Here is a 14,688-nt window from a genome sequence, read left to right as displayed (position 1 = left end):
TCTATACTCTTTGTTTTTTGTTTTTGAGTACAAATGTTTCCTTGTGTTTTGGTAATCACTTTTTCAAGTTCCTTTTTAGTTATTAGACTTTTTCAAACTTATGATTATACTCCACATGGTCGTTCTTCATTTCTTGGGGAAATACCAAATAGATATGTCCTTTGGACATTCATTCTTTGACATGCTTATTTCAATTGGGATGAGCTCAAAGGCAATCATTATTTTATTTGGTCACAGTAACATCTAGGCCTACTATAATAGTGAAGCCTTTAATACCAAGAAGAGCATCATGAACCCAAACATTGCCCTACCATAAACAATTTAATTGATCTTCAGGTCATATAATAGTTTCCCTCTTTTACAAATAGATGATTTTTCCACAAGAGTCCTTTTTCCACACACATCAATAATATCATTTTACTTACTGTTTAACTTAATGATCTAACCACAAAATATCACTGCCCACTCAGCAAAATTACTACTTTTAAATCAATTCTTTCAGTATTAAAGTAAGAACTCAAACAGTAGTTGACCCATACATATACAGTAGTACACTTAAAATGTTAATCGAACACTGGAAATTTTGTATAAATAATTAAGTACTCTGACAGAAGACAGATTGCTACGTGTGCACTAACATGGCCATATCTTGTTATCCTTGGCATTTATTTATCACACAGTGGTCAACCAGCCTGTCCAAAAATCTTATTTACTGCATTCATTTTATATCTTATTCACATTTTGAACAAGGTTAAAGCTATTCTTAAATGGGTTGACAGTCTATTGGTAAACACATTCACGCAACATACCACCTTTATTAATTCTGGGCCTGTTTACAGTTGTTGCACATATATTTAGGAGGTGAAAGAATGGCCGAAAACTATTAATAGGATATATTATAATGTCAAATCAAAATTGTTCAACACTTGCAAATTATTTTCCATTTTTAAGATGTACTGTACATGTACAGTTTACTGATTTTATCAAATATTTTTAAAACCTCAAAGACGTGTTTTATAATTATAAAGCTGGTACACTAGTTGCTTAAACAATAAAGTGAACTTTAAATATTTTTTGCTAAATACAAGTTACAAACCCAATAACCACTTCTTAGTTTCTTTTTGAAAAGGATGCTAATTAAATAGTGAAATGAAAATGCCTTCATGGCAGAAAACAGTTCTTCAAACTTTGTTTGCAATCTGAAACACCTGTCTAAGCAGAAATGCTTAACAACAACCACATGTGTATACTGTGATGTAATTCCATTATCAAGTCCACCAATAACTTCCTTTAATGTTTTATTATTGCTTTCATATTTTCATTTGTTAATTCTGTCTATACTGTAAGTCCTTCTACTCATTCAGCTGTTTTCAATTTCACTTACCCCAGCTTTGGCTCATCGGAACCAGATCCTCTCCTGAAAGCACCCAACTCTGGTAGGAAGACAATCCATTATAGGGCCCTACTCCATCATATACTCACACTCAGTTAAGACCACCAATGTAGAGTCACTAATTAAGCTAACGTACGTCTTTGGTATGTGGCAGGGAAATGAACACACCTGTAGGAAAATGCATGCAAACATGGAAAGGATGTGTAAAACCCAAATATTCACTTGGCTACAACTTGAAAGTTTTTGGGGTACTGTGCCAACCGTAATTTATATTTGCCATTTTTTTGTTGTTATTATATTTGTTGATTTTCACATTTGTCACTGCATTTTAAGCTTGTATGTTTTATACAGCATTTTACAGACAGACAGACAGACAAATAGATAGATAGATAGATAGATAGATAGATAGATAGATAGATAGATAGATAGATAGATAGATAGATAGATAGATAGATAGATAGATAGATAGATAGATACTTTATTAATCCCAAGGGGAAAATTCACATACTCCAGCAGCAGCATACTGATAAAAAACAATATTAAATTAAAGAGTGATAACAATGTAGGTATAACAGACAATAACTTTGTATAATGTTAACGTTTACCACGCCTGGTGGAATTGAAGAGTCGCATAGTGTGAGAGAGGAACGATCTCCTCAGTCTGTCAGTGGAGCAGGACGGTGACAGCAGTCTGTCAATGAAGCTGCTCCTCTGTCTGGAGATGATCCTGTTCAGTGGATTCTCCATGATTGACATGAGTCTGCTCAGCGCCCGTCGCTCTGCCACGGATGTCAAACTGTCCAGCTTCATTCCTACAATAGAGCCTGCCTTCCTCACCAGTTTGTCCAGGCATGAGGCGTTCCTCTTCTTTATTCTGCCTCCCCAGCATACCACCGCGTAGAAGAGGGCGCTCGCCACAACCGTCTGATAGAACATCTGCAGCATCTTATTGCAGATGTTGAAGGACGCCAGCCTGCTAAAGTATCTTATTATATATATTATATGCTTATACAATATATATGCTTATATATAGCTTACCATATAATATCTCGTGCCAACCATATACTATCTTGTGCGCCATATAACCAGATAACCACTAGATACTATTGTGTGCATCTATGCCTCATTATGAGTTTGACATTACATACACAGTTACACTCTACAAAAATTAATATTGGAAAGTTTATAAAAGAACATGTTCAAACCCAGGTCATTGGATCTGCGAACCAGCAGTGCTAATCAGTGCACTACCTAGTAGTAAATGGTAACTCAGTTGGTTAACTAACTAATTGAAGCTGCTTATTAGCTTGCAACCTGCTACTTATTCACAAAACGTCCAAGAGATATCCATATTCCACATTTTGACTATATATGAATTTTGCTCAGTCCAGTTTAGATACACTATTTAAATTCTCTGGTAAACCTTGCACACTTGCTTATCTAGAGTACACTGATATATTCTGGTATTTAACGTGCACTTGAAAGGAGTAAATCAGGTCACTGTAGTTGTTATTGTTTTGCGAGAGGAGACATTCCCTTGGTAAAATGAGATGAATTTTGCCTGTCCAAACTTGAACATCCTAGTCAGATCCAGTAGCAAGCCTGGCACTCTGGGTTATCCAGCACACTCTACAGAATAAACTATGCTATTTAAAGGGCACAACAAGGACTTAATTTATCTTACATCCGTTTTTATTAGCATGTTTTTGACAAGAGGGATCCATAGGTTAAATAAAAGCTGATATTCGCTTAGATTAAGTGAAGATACACTAGAGAAATTTATTGGCAAACCCTGCCATTATCATGTTTGCAGTAACGTGAAAAAGAAAAGACAACTTCTCTTAGTTTTATGGCTTTTACATATCAACAGCAAGGACAGCCATATAATCTTTATTTGAACAATGGCATATAGCATATTTTACTTTGTTGTTATTTGGTTTGAATCCTACCTGGCAGGGAGAAAATTCTTTGTTAGTTGTGGTAATCACAACTCAAAGACGCATGATATTCTATATGGTGTTCCACAAGGCTCTATCCTAGGTCCGCTTATTTTCTCAATTTACATGCTTCCGTTAGGTCAGATTATCTCAGGGCACAACGTGAGCTACCACGGCTATGCTAATGACACACAGCTGTACTTATCAATAGCGCCTGATGACCCCGACTCTCTTGATTCACTAACACAATGTCTTACTGGTATTTCTGAATAGATGAATAGTAATCTTCTCAGGCTAAATAAAGAGAAAACTGAAATTTTATTGATTGGCAAAAATGGATTCAGTGAGGTTATCAGAAATAAACTTGATGCATTAGGATTAGAGGTTAAAACGGAAGTAAAAAACTTAGGGGTAACCGTTGACTGTAACCTGAATTTTAAATCGCATATTCATCAGACCACTAGGACAGCATTTTTTCACTTAAGAAACATAGCAAAAGTTAGACCTCTTATATCATTGAAAGATGCTGAGAAATTAATTCACGCTTTTGTTTTCAGTCGACTAGATTACTGCAACGCACTCCTCTCAGGACTACCCAAAAAAGACATAAATCACTTGCAACGAGTGCAGAATGGAGCTGCTAGAATCGTAACTAGGAAAAGAAAATCTGAGCACATTTCTCCAGTTTTGATGTCACTACACTGGTTACCTGTGTCATTCAGAATTGACTTTAAAATTCTGCTTATGGTTTATAAAGCCTTAAATAATCTCGTCCCATCTTATATATCGGAATGCCTGACACCTTATATTCCAGATCATAACCTCAGATCCTCAAATGAGTGTCTCCTTAGAATTCCAAGAGCAAAACTTAAAAGAAGTGGTGAGGCGGCCTTCTGCTGCTATGCACCTAAAATCTGGAATAGCCTGCCAATAGGAATTCACCAGGCTGATACAGTGGAGCACTTTAAAACACTGCTGAAAACACATTACTTTAACATGGCCTTTTTATAACTTCAATTTAACTTAATCCCGATACTCTGTATGTTCAATTCATTATAACAACTATTAATGGTGGCTCTAAAATCCGTACTGACCCCTACTCTCTCTTCTGTTTCTTTTTCTGGTTTCTCTGTGGTGGCGGCCTGCGCCACCACCACCTACTCAAAGCTTCATGATGCTCCAACAATGATGGATGGATTAAAAGGCAGAAGTCCACGTGATCATCATCATCATCATCATCATCATCATCAAGTCCTTCCGTGAAAACCATAAACACAAAGAGGACTGTTTCATTTATGTTAGGTAGATTGCCCAGAGGGGACTGCAGATTTAATTTTTTTTTTTCTCCAGCCGTCTGGAGTTTTTTTTTGTTTTTTCTGTCCCCCCTGGCCATCGGACCCTTACTCTTATTCTATGTTAATTAATGTTGACTTATTTTATTTTCTTACGGTGTCTCTTATTTTTCTATTCTTCATTATGTAAAGCACTTTGAGCTACATTTTTTGTATGAAAATGTGCTATATAAATAAATGTTGTTGTTGTTATTTATCCTCTTTAAACATTTAGAGTACCTGTTACATATAATAGTCTCATGCTGCATATATGGAGTGTGACAAGTCTGTTATCGAATAGGACAGGTGTACTCACAGAGTGTTGGGTTACATTCACATGCATTTAAACACAGGAGTCTCTTTTAAAGTGATTTCACATGCAATAATCATTAATTGCCTGTTAAACATCATAGCCCAACCTGTGATGTCAATATGGAAGTGTGCAAACTTTGCCAGGAGAAAAGAACTATTGTACCCGCAGCTGACAAAACAAAACCTTGCAGTTTAAAACAGCAATATCTCTTGTCATAAATTGGTAAAATTAAAGTGGACAAAAGTGATTTAACCATTAAGAATGCCTCTTAAATGTTATAATTAGTTTAATGCTATTTGTATGCAGAGGATGTGTTGGTTTATGAAAGACACAGTTTGCTAGAAATGCACAATAATAATTGCAGTTTGAAAGCAGCATTGCTGCTGTGCTGTTTATTTGGATTTTGTTAAAAAAAAATGTTTTCATCTGTCGAAATCCAGTAGAAAGCTGCAACCAAAATGATAACACTGGATCTCTTCTGTCATATTTGCTTTCTGTTCGGAATTTTGTCATTTAATGCATCAATCTTAACATTCAATAGAAAAATGTACAGTTGCAGTTTTGTGTGTACATTTTTTTACTGGGTTAATGAGTGTGGAAACATTTTTTGTAATGCCAAATCTAAATAAAAATGACATGGCAGCCTTTTTAAATTCATTATTTAATTATCATTGTGTGCAATGGGTTCATAAACTATTCTGACCCTGTCACTTTCTGCACACTTTATTTTGTGTTGTAGATTTAATTTTAAATGTGTCATTTTTGCCCATCAGTCCACACTCAATAACCCACAATGAGGAGTTGAAAACAGGTTTTCAGAAAGCTTTGCAAATTTAACATTTTTAAATGTTAAAAAGTAATGTTTGGGTGTATAGAAATGGTGTAAAATATTAGCCTTGTTCTCAGTTTTCATCTAATGCTGCTGGAAAAGTCTTCTGCTGCCTTTAATGCTTCAATGGAGAAAGTGACGCATAGGCAATGCATGAATGGATGAATCAAATGTTAAAATTAGCACCATGAAGCAGTAGTGCTTAATTCCATTTACAGTATGTTCTGTTTTAGTGGCTGCAGATTTGACTGAAATCACTCCTGTCACTTGAGGTTGATGTGTGTCTTATAGGATATGTTTTTTTTCAATATATGAAGATAATTATTCTAACCAATTCATACTGTTAATGAAATCTCCCTGTGTCAAACACAGCACTACTGAAGCTTCTTCAAGGATCAAAGCAGGTGTTATGGTTTGGAATCTTTTAAGTATTTTTATATCTGAACCATTTTAAATGGTGTAGCACTTATATTTTTTGTTTGTTACTTTGTTTATTTTCAAGATTCTGCGGTCTGTCTTGATGTCTGTTTTCTATTTTACTGCATACTTTAATAGTTGTTTAATGTTTTGTGTCACTTTGGAAGCCATTTTGTTTTTTTAGTGGCCATCACCATTTTCGATACCCCTTATTTGGAAAATATTCTGTGCTTCTAGAGGCATATCCTCAAACGTCATGACCCAAGGGAAATGAATGCAACATGTTAAAAAGTTCACTGAAGGTTAATTTCATCATCCAAATTACAGATTCAAAGCCCTTTTCTCAATTGTCCTTTTACTGAAAACTCATTTTGGTTTTATCTTACAGGTTGTTATCTTTGTTGTAACAAATTTGTGGCGTTGAATTTGTCTTCAAATGGCCGTCAGTTTGCTGGCAGAACAGCAGGTAGGAACCAAACTAATGGAGATGGGGAAAATGGAAATGGTGAACACTTTTCCTTTTTCTAGTAAGGCAGGGAGATGAATTCAAAGGAGATCTGTGGCATCACTTTAATTTCTGATCTGGAAGCTTTTCCTGTTCCACCCTATTGAGAACCTTAAAGTTGGTGTTCATTCCAGAACTAGCGACTAGCAATTACAGACCACATCAGTCCTAACTCTTGTTTCATTTTTTCTATTTTGTCTTCAAACACCAGCAAATGGAGCCAATAACCTGGACCAAAGTCTTTTTTTTGTACTGCTGTCATTTCATAACATCTGCAACTTCAGCTATTTTAAAGATTATTATGCATCTTTATTATACCAACAACACTGGTGAAAATGATGATGAATGTTAAGTAGGGCAGCTTCTATGATGTTTTTACATGCATACTCTAAAATAAAAATAGCCCTGGACAGTGCAAGAACTACAAACATAGAATTAAAACCTGCATCGAAAGTAGTCATCTAGGGGTTATGTTTTAGCCATGATTTCTTTTCACCTACCTTAGGTTAATATTCTTGTTTTATGCGATTTTTGTTCATTTTAAAGTACTAGGGGGCTCTGACCCCTGCTCGCCCACCCCCAGGTTTGGTTATCCAGATATACAATTTAAAGAGATTGTTATTTTTCATTTGAATTGTTACATACTCTTTCGATTCTATGTTGCATCGCTTCTCTGTGATCATAAATATGCACCTGATCAAATTGTGGTTTCTTCGAAATTAACCTTGTCGTAGCTTTAATTGTCGCGGGACCACAGATTCTCATAGCGTATAGTCCAGTATCATGTAAATCTATGTTTTGAGCATTGAATGATAAAAATGCAAAAAGATTATTGTAGACTCGGATATTTTGCCTGTAGTGTTTGTGGATTTCACTTTCACTAAACAATAAATGTTCTAATTCTCACAGATACGCCTCTTCATTGGGAGGAAACACTACTTTTCCCTGATGGCAACATGAATTTGACGATCTACAAGTCTCCGACTTAAACTTTAAAGCCTTACAATATCTACACACTTCTGACATATCACCTACGTCCATAAATTCGATCTCTTTTTGCTGTTCCGTTATTTCACAGAGTAATAATTTCTGTTTGTTTGTGCTAATGCGATCTTTACTCTCTTTTTTTTTTGATACTTTTGAATTTTCCTACTTTCATATTCTTTAACCTGCTCTGCATGTGTATCATGCCAACGTTTTTGAATGTCTTTAGGAAATCTTTATTTCTGACCCCGATTGGACCTATGAGGTTTTCAATTCCATTTGGTCCGGGCTGATTATTACTTTCCTTATTTTCTGAATTTGCACATAGATTATTGTTGTTCTTTTCTGCATTCTTTTTTACCTTCTTTTCTCTCCAACGCTTTTATGTCTCTTCTTGATGTGCTGCTCTTTCATCTTCACTTAGTCGTTGACGTGCCATCTAGAACATATAAAATCTTTAAGAGCTGGGAGCACATAAAGTGTGTCTGCCAAAAGCATTCCAACAACTGAGAGGTTAGTTGTCCATGAACTTGTTTTAAATTGTAAGTAGGGCATGACGTGCAAAAGTTACCGTCTCACGGGTCTTGCTTCCAAAGGTTGTAAAGTCTAGTCTTGCTGGGCATCAAAGTGTCTTTCCAAGAAGATCACGTCTCGACCCAAGATTATTTTATTATACAACAACAACAACATTTATTTATATAGCACATTTTCATACAAATAATGTAGCTCAAACTGCTTTACAAGATGAAGAAAGAGAAAAAAGAGATCAGAGAACACTAATTAACATAGAATAAAAGTAAGGTCCGATGGCCAGGGAGGACAGAAAAAACAAAAGAAAAACTCCAGACGGCTGGAGAAAAAATAAAATCTGAAGGGATTCCAGGCCATGAGACCGCCCAGCCCCTCCTAGGCATTCTACCTAACATAAATGATCAGTCCTCAGAGAGATTTGTCATGTATTTATATTTAATTCCTTAATATTGTTATATTTATGTCTTATTTATTATGTGTGTTCAATGTATTCTCTTTTGTAACTTACTAGCCAACCTGCGGCGTACCATACGCTGCATAATCAGGCCGGTTTTTTAATGATTTTTAAGCACAGGGAGAAAATTAACATTTGAAAAATTGGTAATGTAACAAATCAGCAAGAAAAGCAACATTGTAACAATGCACGGAACGAACCAACACACAATCGTCCATGCGGCGCTCAGGCGCGGAGGGTGGAACGGGAGGAGAGGAGAAAGACGTTTACTCCGCTCCCTCCGTCATGCTAGTCTGCTAATTTCTTGTTCAGTATGCACTGCCTGCTCATGTGCCCACCTCTAACTCATCACTCGAGTCGTTGTCGTCTTTGCACAGTCCAGATGCACCTATGACTCACGTAGACTTTTCATTGCTCTGTGTGGTTTTGGCTGCCTTTCTATATATAATCCACCAAGACACCCAATCACGTTAGTAGCGAGGTGGGAGGGGGGTGTGTACAAAATGCTGGAGCATCTAAGAAAACACATGTTTGTTGCGGATGCGAATTGCTGTATGTAGCGTGTAAAACAGTTTGCTATGTTGCACGGGGTCGTGCGTCGTAACCGAAAACTAATTTTTTAAAGACTGCTTACTTCATTGTGTATACGACTGTAGGTGAATGAAAAGATGTAACTTTGGAGTGGGCAACATACAATACAGCGTGAATCTTCTTAGATGGTGCTGTCGCGTCCACCCACGCTCTCGAAACACACACACTGCCTGGTCATATGCCCGCTCGCAAGAGCAACTAACAGAGACCCGCCCACCAACTGTAAGACCATGGGATACAATAATAAAACAATTTGAATGTAGGCCCCTCTTGATCTTGAGGCCCTAGGCTGAAGCCTAGTTAGCCTATAGGAAAATCCGGCCCTGGCTGAGAGAGTGTCTTGACTGTTGCAGGGCCTGCATTGGTGAAGCAGGTGAGACGGTAATGAAACAGAAGCACAGGGCTTATTGGTTTTTAAAGACTGCTTCCTTCATTGTGTTTTAACGTCAGTTTTAAAGGATTGTTTTAAGGATCCCATGGGATACTGTGATATAGCGGGTCCACAGCACTCTCAGCAAGGTACAGTTTTTGAATAAATGATCACCGTGCTCGTGGCGGCTTAGTGAGGGGGCGTTGGGCCATAGCAAGCCACGGGGCGATCTGCGGTGTGGCCGTTTCTCACCTAGTGCACAGGTGAGGAACTGCCCACATCTGTGATTATTCCTGTGGCTAATGTGCTGCAGCTGCTATGGCCCCTCGCTGTATAAAAGAAGCACGAGTCGGTTAGATCAGAGAGAAAAAAAAATCAGAGAAAAAAAGGAAAAGAGGACGGAGGTTACAGGGAGCGGGAGAGCGAGCAAGTCGGTGCGTGAGAGACACACACGGAGCGTGTGGGCGAGCGAGCGCTCATGGGCAGCTGCGAGGAAGCTGGGTGTTAGGCCGACACCCAGAAGCTGGAGTTGTAGTCACTCCCGCTGAACGATCATGTAGCAGGAGTGAGCAGAGAAGAAGACTGTCCGCTTAAGGCCGGGGCGGCGGCGGGAGTTGGGGGGCTTGGAGTTGAGATCCTTGGTGTGGGCGTCCTGGAAACCAATGAGTCCAAGTCTCGGGCCTGGGATGAGTGCCAGACCGAAGCCAGGATCGGGAGGTCTCCAGACTCGTGTGGATGTGAGAAAGGGCAGCTGCACAGAGCATCTCACCTGTTGCAAAGCCCAACCGGGAGAAGCAGGTGAGACGCTAGCATAGAAGAGCACCGGGCATTGTTTTAAAGTCTGCTTCCAGCGTTGTTTGAACCTCGTTTTTTTAAAGGATTGTTTTTTCTATTTATTGATTTTTAACCTCCATGTTTTTCTTTTATTGGGTTATTTATTGAACTTTGAATCTCTGCACTTTATTTGAACACTTTTTTTGATTGTCTTTTTAATAAAAGCACTTTGCACATTTATACCATCCACTTGCTCAATTGTTTATTGCCTCAACTGTCTAGCTCACCTCGGTTATATCTATCGATGGTGTTGGGTTCAAGGGCTCCTGAACAGCAATGCGAGCATGGAGTCGAACCCACATCTTCACAGATACCCCTCGCAAACTGTTTTACACGCTGCATATAGCGATTCCCTTCCGCGAGAAACATGCCTCTATGAACAGTCAACGTGGCTCAGAGGTGTTGCAAGAGCAACTGACAGAGACCCGGCCACCAAGTCTAAGACCATGGGAAACCCCTCGGAAACTGTTTTACACGCCGCATACAGCGATTTACATCCGTGACAAACATGCCTCTTCTTAGATAGTCCTGCCGCGTCCACCCTCGTTCTCGAAGCATACACACCGCCTGGTCATGTGGTGCCTCTGTGTGAACTGGTCAGGCACAGAGAAGGTCAGCTGCTGAGAGAGCGTCTCGACTGTTGCAGGGCCTGCATTGGTGAAGCAGGTGAGACGGTAATGAAACAGAGGCACAGGGCTTATTGGTTTTTAAAGAATGATTCCTTCATTGTGCTTTAACCTCAGTTTTAAAGGATTGTTTTAAGGATCCCATGGGATACCCCTCACAAACTGTTTTACACGCTGCATATAGCGATTCACTTCCGCGAGAAACATGCCTCTATGAACAGTCAACGTGTCTCAGAGGTACATGTGGACTCTACGACAGACGAACATAAATGACGCCGTTTTTCCTGTGTCGTCGCTTCCGAGTTGGTGGGCGTGGTTCTGCGAGTTGTCCTCATATCCGATGGTCTTAGAGTTGGTGGGCGTGGCTCCTTCCTGCGTGCGCCATGGTCATCTTACTTGTCGGTGGCTTAGTGAATCCACGCCCCTTCCAGCGTGCTTTCCATGGGTGTCTTGCCTTAGTGAATTATATATATAGATGCTTTGTGGGTAGCACCCCAAGAGGTGAGGCCACCCTGATGTCACTGTGTTGAGACCTTCCCCTGGCTAAATATTGAGCTTAGGAAGAGATTGCAGTAGCAGTTCATTGAAGTTTGTTGAAGTTCTTTGTAAGTATATTTTATCTTTCAATCTGCTGTTTCACATTTTGCCCAAGGTATTGGAATTCTTATCTTGAATTGTGTTTTGGGACTTTTTTTTACTTGGATTACCTTTTAGGAAACTCCTTTTTGGCCATTTCAATAATTTTTGTTATAGTTTTCTGTATTTTTTTAAATAAATTTTTACATTTATAAAGATTGCTTATGTGGAGTTTCCATTTCTTCTGAAAGCACTGTGAAACTTCTGGACATTTAAAATATTTTGAAGCCAAAACCACTTTTTTTTTTATTTTTAGGCTCATGTAGGCCAAAGCAGGCTAGCTGATTTATGGATAAAGTTGCCTTGTTTGGGCATCTTGCCCTTTTCACCATGTTTGGATGCTGCATCATGATACCAGGAGTGGAACAGCTTACCCTAACTCTATTAATTCAATCTGTCATTTTTTCTTTACATTTTTTTTTTAATTACCATTTTTTCTTTAACTCTGAGGTTGTCATGTATAAATGTGACATACATTCATCTAAACCCAGCTGTGCCAATTAACAAATATGTTTAGAATGTGAAAGGAATCCAGAGAAACTAGGGCAAACATAGAGAAAATGCTCAACACTATCCACTGAAATACTGTACATTTTTTACATGAATGTTGTTTCTCTCAATTTAAAAAAAAAATCACTGAGTCAGTTAATCATTCAATATTTAATTCACATAGCATTTTTTATAACAGTCACCGTGAAAAAGATGTATGGGTGGGTGATGAATCAAAAATACATTTAAAAATAACTATTGACAATCAAAGAATGTCTGTGACAACAGTGAAATAAAATGTCAAGATAGTTCCAAACCAAGCAAAATTGCTGAGACATATTGAAACATTGTCAAGAATCCATAAATCAGAATAAAATGCAATGAGCGAAATGTACACAGGAGATATCTGAGTCAGCAAATGCAACATCATTACGTCAGATTTAAAAAAACAAAGCTCAGTTATGAAATAATTAAATGCATTGACCAAATCATAAATGCTACAGATATAGTGTATTTTCATTCTTTATATAAACATTTTTAGACAGTGTTTAAAAAACAAGTAATCAATGTGATGCTGTGATCTGAGAGCCAGTTTGCTTTAAGACACTTAGCTTACAAACATACATAATTAATTTAGCAATATATATTGTATAATTCATAAATACAGATTTATTAAATGAGGCTACAGCCAGAAGAACCTTTCTAGGCAAATGTAGGAATTTGAGAATTTAAATTGAAAGAGTTTAAAAAGGCTAATTTAAGATTTTTTACTAATACAGTAGAGTCTCGCTTATCCAACCTTCACTTATCCAACATTCTGTATTATCTGACGTCCCCTCACAAAAAAAACGCATCAATCGGCAACAAGAACTGCAAGTTGCGAGCGTGAGCGTAGTCTATTTTTAGTTGCTAAGTTCATTTTTTCAGTTAAAATTTTCTATTGTTTTGTTGTGAAACATGATTACAGTGGATTATGTGGCCAGCCCTCTCTGGCATGTGTGCGCCTGTGTCTCTCTCGCAGGCACGCGTGTGTGTGTGTGCACGCCTGTGTCTCTCTCGTGTGTGTGTGTGTGTGCGCCTGTGTCTCTCTCGCGCGTGTATGTGTATGCGCCTGTGTGTGTGTGTGTGTGTGTGTGTGCGTGTGTGTGTGTCTCTCTTTCTCTCGCACGTGTGTGTGCGTGTGTCTCTCTCACACGTGTGTCTGCGTGTGTCTCTCTTGCATGTGTGTGTGCGTGTGTCTCTTTCTCGCACGCGCGTGTGTCTGTCTGTGTCTCTCGCGCTCTCTCTCTCTTGCTGCACAGGGAATGCACAGGGAGAGACTGAACACGTGCGGAAATCATCGGCGCGCACAAACCGAAAGGGAAACTGGCTTGTTCGTATACCTAGTGTGTGGGTCGTGAACTGATGACTTTTTGGTTATAACCCGATTTGTACATGTCCAGAGACGTTCGTGAACCGAGGTTCGTAATGTGTAAAATTATAACATAGTTTGACGTTTAATAGGCTTTTTCTTAACACCTCCCATTATCCGACATTTTCACTTATCCGACGTTCTGCCAGCCCGTTTATGTCGGATAAGCGAGACTCTACTGTAGGTGCATTGTTGGTTAACTATTCTTATTTGATTGGCTACTCGACTGACTCAAGTAGACTGGTGTAAGGGTATAAATGACTATCACTACCCTAAAAACTAAGCTCTGTCTAATGGATAGGTAAACTGAACACATCCTCTTCTGCCTTTGCCTAGAAAAATGCCAACAAGTCATCTGCAGATCAACATACCATTATCAAAATTCCCAACTGAAGAACTGCAAGACAATTATATATTCCTATGGGTTTCCCTTAGGGGTTTGTGTGTAGAAGTGAAAGCCATATTTAAAAGGAAGTTAAATATATCATTTATTTAGCAGCCAGTGAATATCTCCACTGTGGGGAGAAAAAGATTACTAGGCTGTAGTATAACTGGAATTGTGAGCGAACATATCCCCAGGTGCCATGTTCTCTCTACTACATACAGTATTGCAGGTTAATGAGAATTATAGTTAGAACTGAACAAGAAGTTTCAAAATACATATCTCAGCCATTTAAACAGTCATCCATGAATTTATCAATGTTTTTTACCTGCTTTTTCCAGTACAGGGTGTCAAGATTGTTAGAATCTAATTGTGTGGCACTGTACAGAAGCAACAACAATCTCTGGAAGGGTATTGTGAAGACTGGCAATAATAGAAGCCTGGCAGAGCCAGAGTTTGTAAATTGTGAACTGAAGTGCATGGTTTTTTCCTTCCTGCCATAACAGAATTACAACATATTTGCCATTACTTTTTTATGCTGTTTATGGGCCCATTTCTGGATTGGGTTGATGTTAGCTTCCCTGATATCAGATATCTCTCTGAGTTTATCTAACTCATGAAATAATGTAAGCAATTCTGGCATACTGAAATGTAA

The sequence above is a fragment of the Polypterus senegalus genome, chromosome 10, assembly GCF_016835505.1.
Source record: "Polypterus senegalus isolate Bchr_013 chromosome 10, ASM1683550v1, whole genome shotgun sequence".
Lineage (NCBI taxonomy): Eukaryota > Metazoa > Chordata > Cladistia > Polypteriformes > Polypteridae > Polypterus > Polypterus senegalus.
Note: the sequence above shows the minus strand (reverse complement) of the source record.